At 37.7% G+C, this 16,658-nt stretch overlaps 1 protein-coding gene across 3 annotated transcripts in view; it reads right to left on the bottom strand.

The window, feature by feature from the left end:
* Nucleotides 1–16,658, bottom strand: part of GALNT1 (polypeptide N-acetylgalactosaminyltransferase 1) — an 85,998-nt gene that overhangs the window by 56,903 nt on the left and 12,437 nt on the right. For 2 of the 3 annotated variants that reach the window (XM_021528776.3, XM_021528775.3), the window contains exon 2: nt 3,841–4,015. The gene's annotated coding sequence lies outside the window, so the exon portion shown is untranslated. The remainder of the gene's footprint in view (nt 1–3,840; nt 4,016–16,658) is intronic. The other variant, XM_021528777.3, reaches the window with a different exon arrangement.

The following is a 16,658-nucleotide window of genomic DNA, read 5'->3' as shown; positions in this document are numbered from 1 at the left end:
ACTGCCCTGAGACCAGGGACACGTCCGGGCCCCTCTGGACAGGAGAGTTAGATCTGGGAGATGTGTGTGCTGGGGGGACTCTGAACATCTCGCTGCACGGCTGAATTAAACATCTGTGGCTACCATGCAAAGGCCCTTTCTGCTTCTTTAGCCTGGACTTGACTTGTAGCAGTCCAGGCTGCTACACCTGACATCACAAGAGAATTCTAGAGGTATCAGTACTTCCCGTTTTGAGCAAAGACTGGTTTCACACTGAGACATTCTCACTGCAGAGTTCCACTCTCCCTTTCCTTTTCAGTGCCTTTTCCCCTCTGCTGTTCAAACAAGCAAATTATCCCTAACTCTGACATGAAGCAGCTATGACCAAGTCAGGTCCCTGCAAGCTCTTACACCTGCATCTCCTAGTTTGCTACCATACCAACAACAATTAAGATAATAGGTAACATAGACACAGGATGAAACATGATCTGCTACTGCTGGACTCAACACTGTAAAAGAAGAGGAGGAGAAAGTGACAGAAGAACTCACCTAAGAAACATAAAGGAGCCCATATGATTCAAAAAGCCTGGGGCACACAGTATCCACCCATCCAATAAATATGTATCAGTAACTGTAAAAGTGGATAAATATGGGCCAAATCACAGAGATTTTAATTGATCATGCACATACTTCTTCCCAGCTTTCAACTTCATTGAAAAACAAATATAAACTTTACATTCAAGTTTACACTTCGTCAAAAGCAGCACTATGGAAAAGATAAATTGTGCTCCACAGAAATTAAAGTCCTATTTTGTTAATGGCTTCAAAAATCTGCCCTTAAAAAAAAAAAAAAAAGAACAAATTGATAATGTTTTGAGTTCATTTATGGGAGAAAATGTTAGAAGATAAAAAATCAATAAAATATAAAAAAAAATAGTTTTCACTTAGGCCATGGAAATTATTTAAACAAGATCATTTTCAAAAGAAAATGCTACATTTTCATTATTCTGCAATAAATGCTTTTCAAATGTTGCTGCATTTTATTTCTTGAATATTTCCTTTTGTTTCTTAAATATTTATTAGAAAAAAAAAATAGGCAGATTCTCTCAAGCATTAAATTTCAAGACTACAGTCTTAAAGTTAGTGATTCCAAAACATGTTTTTCATCTGGCCCAACTTTCATCCTAGTTTGACAAATTTAAATAAAATCACAATATAGAAAATGAATCAGTAAGGTAAAAAAGTAAATAAAATTTAGAATTTTTTATTTGTTGTGCTGTACAGCAGTCCAGAGAAATCTAAAGAGTGGGATATGCAATTTAAGGCAGAGAGATTATTTTGTGGAAGAGTTCACTTATTTCCCCAATTACCTATAAGTGTGATGACAACAATTTTCTGCATGGTTGCATAGAGAAAACAATTCAGGAAGGCAGGTATGCACCAGACTTCAGCAAAGTACTTAAATTTCTTCAAATACTTTGGTGCTTATTGCTTTGCTTTTTTTTTCCCCCAGAAACTGTCAGGCACTTCATGAAAAAACAGCTAGTGTATTTAATTTGACACCAAATTATTTTTGAAGGTATAAAGCTTCTAGCAACTTGAGATGTTTTACAATTCAAAATTAATTCCTGACTAGAAGCCAAGAGACAAACAGGTCACCATAAAAAAGGTCAATCTGTCAGACAATATTAAAGAAAGGAATGTGATGGAAGTGTTTTGGAAATTCAACTACATATTAATTGAAAATCACGGAATTTGAAAAATAAAATCACTGCTAAAATTTAAATTAAATCAGAGATCAGATATTTTTTTAAGCATCTTTAAAATTACTCTTCAATACCTTTTCTGAAAGGTTTTCACATTCTCTGAAAGCTCTGGAATCTTTCCAAGGAGAGAGAGGAGACATGCCTTAGAAGCCAGACCATGGTTAAAGATTTATCAGCACACTATTACTGTGTAAGTAGCTGCTACTCCAACATACCAGCCTTCTACTCTGCCAGCAAAAATCTACACAGCAATGAAAAAACTTAATCAGAGAACTGACACAACTGAAAAATAACCAAGAACAACTGTATTTATTGAGCCACATCAGACTCTCAGTGCAGACTCAGACCAATCAGATATTCTCCCCAAAAGAAGTTATTTCTCCTCAAATCTGTGATCTCATCAAACTCAACATTAGTCAACAACCACAGAAGAGGTGATTGGGCTACCGTGAAGGGAAAAAAAATCAGTAAAGATACCACTTGAGTGACCAAAAGAAGTAAACCTAGAAGAAAAAAAAATTCTCTGTTTTTTTACCCTAGATTTCTTTTTCCAAAGAGTCCTTTAGAACTCAGTCTGTGAAAACTAATCTATGAAAACTGCTAATAGGTTACAGGAAAGAAAAAAAATCAGGACAAAAAATTAGCAAAAAATGTCAATACCAATGATTCCAAGTGCAGGACACCATTCAACCCACTAAATGCAACTGCAGTGGTTAAACTTTTCTGCCAAAGGAAATGGACCTGTCATATCACATCTTTGCCTGTCCATCCCATTAAACTTTGGTTCTCCATCTTGCTTCAATCAAGCTTAAGAAAAGCGTAGGAGACTCACACACAGAGGAAGCTTCAGGAATACTCAGTTGTTAAACACCTCACTGCACAGCCAATGACTACACAGTGGTGGTCTAATACATCATCCTTTGTCTGACAAGGATGCTTTAAGAGTACTGTGTTTGTTGTAGAAACACAGATAATAAAACTCAGGCTTTCTTAGGTCATCTGGATGGAAAGCTGATCTGAATTCCAGTTCACTGGACTAAATAACTCTTTTCAAGATCTACTGAGAGGGTAAAGGTGAATTTAGGAAAATTAATAATGAGGTCCTTTATCCACTTGGAGACTATGTTTCCCAATACTCAGAGAGAACCACAGTAACAGTTTAATTAGGTCTGCACTAATATCTAAGGAGATTATTTTGGAAACTTGTTTAATAGCTGCAGACATCTGAACTGGTCCAACAGGATGCTGAAGGAACAGTAAAATATGGAAATATGCATACAGACTATTGACCCTGGCTGGATTCCAGGTGCCCAACAAAGTCACTGTCCCATACCTCCTCAGCTGGACAAGGGAAAGAAAATATAACAAAGGGTTTGTGAGTCAAGATAAGGGCAGGGAGAAATCTCTCACTATCACAGGCAAAACAGACTCAAGATGAGGAAACCAGTTCAGTTTATTACCAATCAAATCAGAGTAGGATGAGAAATAAAACTAAATCTTTAAAAAACTTTCCTCATGCCCCTCCCATCTTCCCAGGCTCAACTTCTCTCCTAGTTTTCTCAACCTTCTCACCCCCCCTAGCAGCACACGGGAACAGGGAATAAGGGTTAAAGTCAGTTCACATCCTGGCTCTGCCTCTCCTTCCTCCACAGAGGGTAGATTACTCACACTTCTTCCATGCTCCCACAGGAAGAAGCCCTTGACAAACTTCTCCAGCCTGAGTTCTTCATGAACTGCTCCAGCATGGCTCCCTTCCATCGGGTGCAGTCCTTCAGGAAAACACTGGTCTAGCATGAGTTTCCTATAGAGTACCCCAGAGACTCTACACTGTAAGTGATGGGCTCAGCCAGTGATGACCTGCCAGTGGCAGGTCCCTCTGGGAGATGGCTGGCATTGGTTCCATTGGAAACAGGGGAAGTTTCCAGCAGCTTCTCAGAGAAGATCCCTCAAAGTAAGTCACTAGCAAAACCTTACCACAGAGACCCAGTGCGATCCAGTGACAAAGCACACATGCAGGCATTTGCTCTGAAAAACACCCAAAGCAGACAGACTTGACCAAAGCATTAAAAATTCCTGGAACACATTTTGTACTCACCTCTTCTGCAGGTTTACAGCCATCTGGATGGTCCACTAGCACTGGTGGCAAAATCCTGACACATTGCTGTAGAGCACCTGTGGCAGGAACCATACAGCAGCAGACTGGACTAGGCCATTCCAACATGAATGTGGAAGCAAAAGAAGTATTCCACCAGAAAGGTCTTAAGGCTGTCCTAGAGGAAAAACAGAAATTCAGATAAGTTCCTAGCTCAGTTCTGGCAGAGCTTGAGGTGCAAGGGGAGGAAAGTTTCCCATTTAAGATTTTAAAATCTAAAATCCCATGCAAGGGAGAAGGAGTCAAAGACTGTTTCTAAAAAGAGGCAGTGAACTGTGCTTGTGAGGAAAACAACATATGCAGGGAAGAGTGGAGAGGTGGAACAAGTCATCAACATTTTTTAGCCTTCCAGATGATATGATTTAAGTGGGAGGACTGCCTGTCCTCCCAAATAAGCTGTTATCTATTTTTGAGTTCTATATATGTCGTTCTCTATCCAATCATGAATACTTAGCACAACAAACTATGAATTGTTCTCAATAAGGCAAGAAAACAGCCTCCTCAAAAAACAGCACGCATTCACATGAGCAGCTCCCCAGATGATCAGTCTTTTGGACTAAATCTTCCTATACATATTCTAGTTTATAGACATAGGGGTTTTTACATTCTTTCATCTCTCGCCCACAAGTTAAACATTAGCATTTATAATGACAGCTTTTGGAAAAAAAAGGTGCTATTACAGTAACACAGACTTGACGCTTAAGAAGCAACTTTTTTTCACTTCCAGAAAAAAAAAAATGACACCTGAAAAATGATGCCTGAGGCTTTCCAAGTCCTATCCATTAAAACTGTAGAATACTGAATGAATTCCTTCAAATTTCTGCCTCTGCCCAGTTAACACAGCAATATTTGAAGAAAATTCTAAACAGCTAAAAACTAAAGAATGTGCCTTAACATTCAAGAGAGATTTGTTCAATTTTTAATGCAATTGAAATTTGACTACACTTAGGTAATATTTGCCGTATATTATTCAAGCTTGTATCTTCCACTTGCCATATTATATATGAACCTACTAAGATAGTCAAATTTCTTGCTTAGCCTGTTTAAACTGTTACCTCTAGGTATCTGTCCAGGTAAAAAAACTTTTACAAAGGAGGAAAAAGAAAAAAAAAAAAAGTTGCTGATACTATGGTAACACAACAGTATGGAGAAAGCATATGGTAAGGAAGGCTAAGATTAGCAGTGATAGAAAAGGTGTTTGTCAGCCACCTAATTATTAATTATTACCCCAAAACTGAAGCAGATAAAATTAGTTTGTAATACTTGGCAGTTTCCCCTTTTTCTGCATACCAAAGTAGAAGGAGAAAATGTCTTGGCTTAAAGTCTGATTATTAATAGAATTGGCTAAAGATCTCCTTGAAATGATACCAATTTTTATCAAATCTGAAAAAACAGGGAAGTTTCAAAGGGCCAGAAAAATATGACCCAAGACATATTCAGCAGGAAACCTAACATAAATCACATTGTTTCTTTTCTGAACATGTTAATATAGGAGATCATGACATCATTCTGAAGCGACCCAACCTCCTTATCAAAGCCAAATAGCTGCTGCCTTCAAGAGGTTAAACAGTTTTCCATTACATATCCGACTAGGCTCCACACACTGCACTGTAACATGCAATACACACACACAAAAATATTAGTGTGGGTCATGTTAAATTGGCCTTTCATCTAGCGCTCTTCTTCACTGAAACTCAGGTGCCTTACAGAGGTGGGTGGAGAACATGATCTATTTTTACCCATGGGGAAACAGGTCTGTTACTGGCCAAGTGGCTAGCAAGTCTGGGAGCAAATTTTCTTCTATCTGCTCCAAAGTTTAAACTGAAGTATTTCTCTCTACATCTGTCTGGTTAGATGAAGATCCTTACCCTAGTGATTTTGCTAATTTATATATTTTTTCAAAGGACCCTAAGATTCAGGCTCTTTGTTCAGTATTGCCCAGACACTGACTAGAAATAGTCCTTATAAAACACAAGACCAAAAGCCAAACAGTGAGAGAAGGACACACAGGGAATGGCCGATGTTACCATTAGTAAGCAAGGCACAGCTACCAAGGGCAGATATTCACTTATGTGTATTGAGTTTCCACACATTTAAAAGCTTATTATTTCCCTTGCTCTTTTCTTTGGGTTGCAAAAATGCCAATTCAATCATTCCTTCTGCACATAGCACCTTTTCTAAATCATCAGTCATTACATTCCTGATGCAAATAAAGTGTGCCTACATCTTTCTTAGAGTACAATCGCCAAAACAGATACAGCACTCGAATTTCACAGTACAGAACAAACCAAAAGGTTCAACTTCACATCTTCCATGACCAATTAGTCATGCCAATACATAGACACACCTCTTCTTGTCAACCATACTGCAGTGTCGGCTTTCATTTTATAATCCATGGTGAGGAATGGAGTGGCAGAAGAAACTTGACAGATGTTCTCCACATTTTATTTTGATCTAAATATAAAGCATTCAACTTATTCTTCTAAATCAAATCCTATTCTCCCAGACCACCTTTCCAACATTTTAGATTTTTCTGAATTGCCATCCCACCTCTGTGTAACTGCATTTATTCCCAAATATGTCTTTAGATTTCATAACCATATGCCAATTAGCAAGTATGAAAAAGAAGAGTTAGCTGAGGCAATTTTACAAAATCCCATACAATATGCTTTCCTTGCTGAAAGAGAACTACTGAAAAACCTCTGGCTACTGTTAACCTAATGAGTTTACACACATCCTAAAATAGTTTTTTTTATCTAGGTCGTATTTCCTTAGTTTGCTCTGTAGCAGTATCACATGTGGCTTTCTCCAGTCCACAAGCTTCCTGTTAGACAGGATATTACATTGCCTTGATTCTGCATTTCTGATCTGCACAGAACCATAGAATGGTTTGGATTGGAAGGATCCTTAAAGACAACCCAGTTCCAGCCCTCCACCATGTTCCACCAGAACAGGTTGCTGAAGCTCCATCCAGTCTGGCCTTGAATACTTCCATAACATCTCTGGGCAACCTGTTCTCATGCCTCACCACCCCAGAATAAAGTTCTTTTTATATCTAATCTGTAGCTACCCTCTTTCAGTTTAAAGCCATTACCCACTGTCCTATAATTATCTGCCCTTGTAAAAAGTCCCTTCTCAGCTCTCTTTTAGCTACCTTTATGTACTGGAATGTCTAAGGCCCCTGGAGCCCTCTCTTCTCCAGGCAGAACAGCTCCAAATCTCTCAGCCTGTCTGCACAGGAGACATCCTCCAGCCCTCTGATCATCTCGGTGTCCCTCCTCTGGACTGCCTCCAGCAGGTGCACCTGGTCTCTTTGCTGGAGGCCCAGAGTTTGACACTGCACTGCAGGTGGGGTGTCACCAGAGCAGAGGGGCAGAATCCCTCACCCCTCACCCTGCTGCCTAAACTGCTTTGGATGCAGCCCAGGGCATGCTCATCCTTCTGGGCTGGGAGTACACATTGCTAGGTCACGCTGAGCTTCTCATCCCTAACAAAACCAATCCCCACCCTACCTGTATTTGTATCCCAGGCCAATTCTCCATCTCCCCACCTCCTGCTTATATACAGGTCATGATGTTCTTTGGTATGGAATATCCCTTTGGCCAGTTTGGGTCAGCTGAACCAGCATGCTCCCTCCCAGCTTTTAGCACACCCCCACACCGTCAAGAGCATGAGGCACTAAAAATTCCTTGCCTTGGAGTAAATTCTACTTAGCAACAACTAAAACATCAGTGTGTTATCAACATAATACTCATACTGAATCCAAAACAACTCTGTACCATCTACTAAGAAGAAAATTAATTCTATCACAATCAAGACCAGGACATCATTTAAAAATGAAGAAAGGTTTATTTGAAACTTATTTAAACCTAAACAAATTTTAGCAAGTCAATCTAAAATGCTGACCAGATTCACAGCCACAATGTTTGTAGAGTGCAAAATATAACTCTCATATTCAAGCAAGTGGCTAAACTGAATTGTCTCAATATTTGCATTCCTATTATGCAGAGAACTTTATTCTGATACATTTAATGTTTAAAACAGCAACAATCATGCAGAGCTATGCCCAATGAAAAAGTTATCCCTACTTGTCACACCACTCCACTTACCACTTTCACCTCTTCCTAAATATAATACAGATTGACTGTATTATTTTTTAGCCACCTTTCTCATCTGTGCAGTCAATTTCTTTTGTATTCAGTGCAAAACCTTCCCACACATACAAAATCATGCACATGTCATAAAATATGGAGCCAACTCCATTGCATCAACTTTTTTTTCTACTAATTAATTACAGCGGTATGACCCTGCACAAGGTCAGAAAAATCAGTGTAAGAGACTAAACAGAAAAGTATTAAATTATTAGGGTGCCATTAAATGCTGAAGAAAACATATTTGTAACACTAAGAAAACCACATTGTCTTCCTGTTATTCCTGAAGTAACCAAAAATACATAAAAAACCCAGAGTGTACAACAAAACAACCACAGTTTTGTTTCATAAGTCTCCATGACTTTATCTTATACAAAAAGACAGCAAGGGGGGAAAAAATCATTTGAGTAAATTTTTCTTAAGGGAGACAATCCAAAGATTTTTTTTTTTCCTGCATGCACTTTGTCTCAAAAAAAAAAAAAGATTCATAGGCATCATTTATAATAGAAACAGCAAAACCATAAAGACAGGTATTATGTTTAACAGCTGTTAAGTACACACTGCTATCATATTATCTCGCCAAAACTTCGGAAAAAAGCTGTCAAGGTAACAGTTGCTTTGATCAGACTGACATCTAAAGTGCATGTCATTGCTTTTCTTGGCCTTCACTAACAGGTTGTTCACCAACCCGGCGATGATTCTGGCACACACAGCCATGCAGCAGCACCTTCCTCTCACAGGCCTCCTGCTGCCCCTGGGGACAGGACTCAAAGCAGCACAAGCTGACACAAGCAGCTTCGGCTTGTGCTGAAGAAAGGCACCAAGAGTGATAGGATCCACAGAGGTATTTTAAAGTATGATTTTTAGAAGTCAAATGTAAAATGCACCCCAACCTGTACCCCCAAATCAAGACTACTGAAAAGCACATTTTCATGTTGCTTGAGAGCACTATACTGCTGGAAAGCACCAGAAAAAAACCAAAGATACAAGACAGTCTACTGCTCTCACCAGTGAAGTGTCTACTGTTATATTCAGCATCATTACTAAATCACTTTGGACTGTAAGAAATAGCTTTTTCATAATTTAAAACTACCTACACAGAATTGTTCAACTCACCCCCCCCCAAAAAAAAAAAGAGAGAGAGAAAGAGAGAAAGAGAAAAAGCTATCTTTCATAACTTCACAACTGCTCTCCAGAAAGACAAAACCCCAAATTATTCAAAAATCATGAGAAGCGCTGCAGGTTTGTAAAGATGATAGAAATCTTTCTTAACTATCATGATTCAAAAACATTAGTAAGGCAATCAGCAAAACCAGTTTATTTTGATAGCATTAACTTACATCAGCTTTAAGTAGGAGCACAGAGCATCAATCCAGACATGTTTGCCTCCAGTGGGACTATCAACAAAGAGTTGTGTGTTGACTGCTGCGAGCTGGCAGACACCCTCTGCACCTTCTCTTCAGCCACCAGGAAACACTACCCTCATTGTTTTCACAAGTATGCAAAGCAACCAGCACTGGTGTGTATGGAGGATGTGAACCACAGTGAAAAATGCATGAGACACGTCTCAGCTCCTTCAACTGACAAAACATTCACTATGAAGGAATATAGAAGCCAAAAAAAATTAATGTTTGTGTCAACAAAAGTTTTTTGTTTGCATTGTTTGTTTATAAAGAGTGGGTAGCGTAATGTTTCCATTGCAATAGGCTATGAAAACATAAAGACTGAGCTGTACTTTGCTCCAGAAATTCCACTTTTCTATACAATTTCAACTGCAGTCTTGTCCGCTCACCCCTTGCTAGGAAGAGCTCAGGTAGGACCAGCAGCTGATGCACATCCCTGACACTGCAGCCAACACATTTCCTGTGTAAAGAGCACTGACTTTGGACCTCACATGCAACTCTTCACCACAAGTCACAAGAAGCTCAGGAGACATCAGATGGTTATCACTCACTCTAACTGATCAAGTCATCTTCCTCAAAACACATGAGTATGGCAGCAGCAACCAGGCAGCATCACCAGCCCCTCCAGGGTACAAACCAGCAGTAACCCCAGCTACACAGGTGTGTGTGCATAGCCATCTACACAGTGTGAATTGCTTCACTTAGTTCTTATAAACGCAGCTCAGTTTCCATTTTCAAAATACTGCTCTTTGCTAGAAAAAGTGTACACAATATTAACGAGGGCCCCTTCAACTGAGAAACATGGGGCTTTAACATTTCCTAGTCTTCCCCAGCTCATGAGAAAAGACTAAATGTTTCTAGACCTACTGAGTAAAAACATCCTATTTAATAATGAATGCAAAATAGCTAAATACATAACTACATTAAAATCAATGACAGCTGCCCTCATAAATTTTACATTCTGTAAAATTGCATGCCCTATGATCAATGTTTTTTTCAACAGCATGCAGAGGGTCCAGGAGAGCTGCCTGCTTTATTCTAGGCTTAATATTCAAATGAATAATCTGTTACCTCTCTTTCTCTGATCTGATGCAAGCACCCAGACCATAGTAAAGTTTACAGGTGTGGATAGCATGGGAGAACAGAGTTTAGGGTTAAAAAAAAGCATGTGAGTTATTCCCATACCCATTTTATTAATTTCCACTGATAATTACTAATGGAACTACAGAGTGAAATAACTACAAATCAGAGATGATCAGAAGGATCCAAAGTTAAAGACATTAAAATATACAGTCTTAATGGTACTTAAAAGACAACAACCTCTGCCTTCCATGGGCCAAGAAATCAGTTTTCAAGTGTTAACAACTGCAGAATAATAAACGTACAGCAACTCTATCCTATATGCAGAGAAAGAAAACGGAATTGCTCTACTTCTAATCAAAGACATAGATTTTTTTGAGTTCACACACACAGAGTATTATAGCAGGAATGACAGCACATTACTTAAGAGTGAGAAAAGTGGGAGGGAGAGGTAACTAAGCAAGATCCTAAGACTTGCCATTCACAAGAGGCAGTACTTGAAATAAATCAACCAGTAAATTTGCAAAAGCAAATGTCACATTTACACAATGCTTCCCAACATTTACAAAGGGCATAAATGATATTAATATTTTCTCACAAAGATAATAAACAAAGTGCTAAGTGGTAGAAAATCCCCAAAGTAAAACCACTGCTCCACACATCTAATTATGTCTCTTTGGACACTGAGAAATCATTTCTTGCAGCACTTTGGCATGAGATAGTCCACTGTCTATTCAGCTCTATAGCTTCATTGCAAAAGAAATATAAATATTGGAGTTCTAAATTAAATAATTTGTGGTTGTATACAAGCTAAAAAAGGCTGCTTATATATTTACCAATTTAGGAACCAAATGAAACTATAAAAAAACCCTCAAAAATCTAACAGGAAGTAGTTTCTTGCACTATGTAATTAGCACTTGTTAATCAAAGAGGAAAATGAAAAAATTGTATTCTTGTCCACAAGATTTTACTGTCATATATCATCTCACATTACATTATTAGCCCCCAGTAAGTAATGGAAATCTTAAGAGACAGCTGTTTAAGAGGTGAACAAGCATATCATAACTCCAAAGTACAAAACAACACATTGCTTATTAGGAGGACTTTAACTCAGGGAACAGATAAGTTTACAGCACATAAAAGTAAACCTTTAGAAAAAGTTACCCTAGGGCACAGAAGTAATAGAGACAACCTCCTCTGGGGGAAAAAAAAAAAAAAAAAGTCTGGCCTAGAGACTCAGTCCTTTGAAAATATTAATGTTCTATTTAAAAACAAAATTTTGTGGTGAGGGAAATAAATAGTGAAGAGGGAATGGTTTTCTGCCTTCTGCCAGATTTAAAGCTTTTCAGTAAGACTGTCTGTCAGTGTCAACAGGAGAAAACATACCCAAACCAACAAGCTGCTTGGCTGAGCATATGTCTTCATGCACAAATACTAACCCTCCCACAGAAATTCTAGTTTTGGATACATGCATCTGCCTCCAGGCAAAGCTCTGCTGCTTGCAACAGTATCTGAAATTTGGCTGAGCTGACAAATGACTATCATTTTTTACTTGCAAGAGTAGCAAGATCACTTTAAACAACAGCAGCAACAAAATATTCCGTTCTTCTAAGGAAAATGAAGAAGGCAAACCTTTTCTGGCTTCAGGTGAGATAATGGTCCCTAATTCAGGAAGTTTTGTTTACCATGAAGGAACACAGGAAACATTACGCTATCAAGTTTCCAAAACAATGGATTCAGTTAGTAATACAGATCCCAATTTTTTTCTTGTCCCTTTTTTGTAGTCAGTAACTACATTCAGGTAGTTGAAACAGAATTCTGAGAGCCATTAACACTGTCAAAATAAGGATGAGGAAGCTGCGACAATAACCCAATGAATTAGCTTTTCTTAAAAAAGCACTGCTGTTCTAATGCAGCCTTTGGCAATGCAGCAATCCAGCCCACAGTTCCCCAAATCATGCTGCAAACCTTCAGGTTTCTTCCTAGAAATATCCCATTTCATTTGATTTACTAATTGCTGAGTCAGTCAGCTGTTTGCAGCATCTTTCTTTTTACAAGCACAAACCCAAAATATACTTCAGTATTCAGGAAGCAAGGTATGCAGTTTACATACACATCATTCTTAAAATAAGTGGGGGAAAAAAAATCAAGAATGCTGAAAATCAGCACTGCAGCTCAAGGACTGCATAACAACATCCCTAGTCCCTAAGCATTTGGTCTATCTCCACATTCTGACAACATCCCAGTCACAGATTCAGAGCTAATTCAGCACAGAAATAAACTGCAATTGAGAATTTTTTGCAAACTATTTCACAATACTTGCCTAAGGAAGGGAAAGAATGTCTGGGAAAAGACTTTATTTCAGCAGCAGGAGCAAACACATGAAGCTAACAACATAATTTTTAAATTTTGAGAGTTGCCACTGTTCTTACACTAAATCTCAACATGACTATTATGTAGTAATTATTTCTTGTATTTTGTCCAATTCTGTAGTGTTTTTCAGTTACTCTTTATCAGTTTTCCACCTCAATTTTACAAGCTCTTTAGCAGCTGGGCCACAGACATTGTTAATTGCATCATAACATCATGAGGAAAGGATTATTAATCTATTATTTGGCAGAATGCTTCAGGGAATGAGAAACTTTCATTACTGGAAATCTCCACCAGTTATTCAGATATGAATTTGACCATTTAGAATTTTCAGTAAGTGGAAAGACATGAGCTGCTTCCCTTAACATCTGACTGATTCAGGGCTGAGGAATAACTCTTGCTTGGATATTCCAGAAAGAGATGAAACAGCCATATTCTATATAGAGGCTCATCCTAGCATACATCAGAATCTAGGTAGCAATGTGAAAGCAAGCAGAATGTTGAAGCTTCTAATCAGCCCCTAAAACCAAAATTACTGAAGATAAAATAGTGCAATAAGCAGGCTAGGCTCCCACTATGCTGAAGGAGAGTCAGGATATTGAGAACTATGACTTACAGAAGAATAAAATCAGAACTTTTTATGAATGGATCTGCTATGCTATAGGACATTTCAGCATACATCAAAAGTGAAAGAAGGCACCTTTAAAAAATACAATGAAATGAAAAGCAATTAAAAAAATTATTGTATTGCTTTTTTCAATCAACACTGAATTCCTTTGGACACATGGGAAAAAAATTTGGAAGCACTATAATGTCTTAAACAACTTATCCCAAATTGTTTAACTTAGCATGCAGCAAAGCAAGCAGGGAGCTCTCAATACTTCTGCCAACTTCATGACAGACCAAAGCAAAGCCTCCCAACTCATTCAGCCCTCAGCTCAACTGTTTGACAAAGTTATATGCTTTGCAAATGACTCCTCAACATTGGCTCAGGTGGAATGTATCAACTAACTTTTTGTATAGGTTATGAAATCTACTATGCTATTTAAAGACTCAAATTCAAATCATCACTAGTAACTAAACTAGAGAAAGCAGTGTCAGCTGAAACAGCATTTCTAAAACCTTCCTCTGCAACTGAAAAACCTCAGGCTTGCAAATTCCTCCCTGTGAGGCTCCCACCAAAACAGCAGATCCATTTGTCAAAGTAACTGAGCTGGGTTTCCATGATGATGATAGACGAACATTTAGCTTCACAATACTTCAATATAAAATTAAGAATCAACTTATAAGTAGTAGTTCAAGGGTTTAATCAGCTTCAAAAGAACAGTAAATGCTGAGAATGGGCATTTGCTTTTCAAGCTGAAGTGTTCCACACACCAAGAATGCTCAAACTAGTGATTTGTCAGCATTGCTCTTAGATTTGTAGCAAAAAGTGTTGCACACTTCCAGAAAGCAAGTTCTAAATAAACTCTAAATAAAAATATGATGACTTAAATACGATCCTTTCAGCAAAAGCCTTATCAATCTTCCACATTAATGGGAAAATTACATACAGAATGGAAAATTAAATTTGAATTTCCAAACCATAACGACATTCTGCTAATTCATCAAGAATGAATATGGCAAAAAAGTTTGTAAAAGGCTTACAGTTCAATGTTATCTTCAGCACACAAATGCTAAAGAAAATTACAAGTATTTAAAGAACACGTACATCTAGCTTCTTATAGATGGTCCACGGTTTGGAATACCATGTAACTTTTTGCTCAAGAGACATCATGTCTTATCTAAATATATATACTGTCTTTCCCACCTCCCCAGCAATTATTCCAACACACCCCAGGACTATATTGGTGTGCTCCATGCTGTAAATGAAAGCAGAGAATGTGACTACTCTATATTTTACTGGGACATATAAATCCATCCCAGATCTTGCAAAGATCCCACAGGTATTTTTCTGGAAACTAAATCCTATGTCAAGAGTAAATTTGCTCTTGTCAGAGTCCAGAGGGGCAAAAAGAAGGTCAAACTGTTCTTTTCCTATGTAAAATTGGCTGGACAGGCAAACCATGCTAGTCAGAAATTTTACCTGTCAATAGGTAAATTGTCCCCAGTCAACACTTCCACATTCCCTTCACAGTTCTGGATTTGCCATCTCTTTTACTAATTACCTTCCTATACCTCTGTAACGTCACTATTTGACAGGAGAAATAGTGAAGAATTAGTTAGCCACTGAAATACTTTGTTATCTTCTAGAGCAACACATTTCTTGCCAACTTTTCTGTTCCCTTTTGCTACAGGTTTTATGTTGCCCAGTATCTATCTGCCTTTATTTTGAGCTCCTGATGAACAGCTGCCAAAGCCTCTAATTCTGACACAATGCAAACTACTTTTATCTGCTAAAATATGCTTGGTAGCATCACTCATGCCATCCAACCCCAACCCCAATTCTCCTCAATCTCAAATATTTTCTCTTTGAGACAATCTACTTTTGTGACAGTTCTCCACAAAGCAATGTCTCATTATCAGATCTTTTTTGGTTTGGGTTTTTTTTGTGGTTTTTTTGTTTTTTTTTTTAAAGCAGAGGCCTAGCCTTTAACCATTTACAAGGTACATACTTATTGAAATAATTCCAGTACAGTTTTTCAATATTGTGACCCAGTGATTTACTTATGCTTTGAAAAGTATGCCAGTGACCCATGAACATCACCAGAATGGCAGGAAATTTGAGTGCAGCACGATGTTTTATATTACATGCAATTTGGAATTTTTTTGCTAACATGCAGAGTAATCCCTGTTAGAAAGACCAAAATAAACATATAATTCAGATACCATTACCAAGAGATCAAAAAGTAGTTACAATGCACCTTAAGACAACCTATACTTTTTCTTAGGATTTAGTAATTTCAAGGCTTGAAGTAACCAACTCCTTTCATGATTACACTGGTTTGTGCCAAGGAAGTTGTTATTATATATTACATGTACAAAAAGCAGATAATTCATGTAAAAACTGCAATGAAAGTATAGGTGACAGCAATGTTAAAAATATGTCCATTCTTACACTAAAATTTCACTTTAGTAACAGTCAAGTCTTTAAAATCATATCAGCTCCTAGCATTCATTCAGAAATGTCAAGAATATTGCTTATATCCTTATTTGCAATATAAGAAGTCTTTCTTAAGTGTTGCTATGGCACTACACTGTAGAAAACATGTCCACCAAAGAAACAAGGTCATAACTAAACATCCAACAACAGAACTTGAAAGTTCCTTTATTAAATTTTTGAACTTCAGAAAGTTGTCTTATTAATGATCTCATACCACTTTTCTGTGCAAGTAGCTGTCACAGTTAAGAAAGATATCTCAGTTTTCCCAATAAGAGTAAGGTACCCAATTTAATTTTAATGCAGGAAATATTAGCACAAATACAGTAAAGTAAGATTCTTTCCTTCCTTTTTCTCATGCAATTCAGAAAGCAAATAACCTAGGTTATCAGTCTCCTTAATTACATCAGCTTACATACTTTATATGCATGAGCAATACATTAATCTTCTCATCTAGTCTATAGTCTGCTCTCCTGTGCTCCTCTTTGGTTTTCCAACAGAGGAACAGGAGATGTCATACTTACAAAATAGTCACTTCATCAGCTAATTGTCTCTTCTACAAGCAGCTTTCAACTATTCCCATTAAGAATAAAAGATACAAAAATAACTCTTTCCATAAGTTCAGACCAAACAGTTCCTAAGCAAACTGTGGAAATT

This window comes from Lonchura striata, chromosome 1 (genome assembly GCF_046129695.1).
Source record: "Lonchura striata isolate bLonStr1 chromosome 1, bLonStr1.mat, whole genome shotgun sequence".
Classification (NCBI taxonomy): Eukaryota; Metazoa; Chordata; class Aves; order Passeriformes; family Estrildidae; genus Lonchura; species Lonchura striata.
Note: the sequence above shows the minus strand (reverse complement) of the source record. Positions and strands in the feature narration are given on the sequence as shown.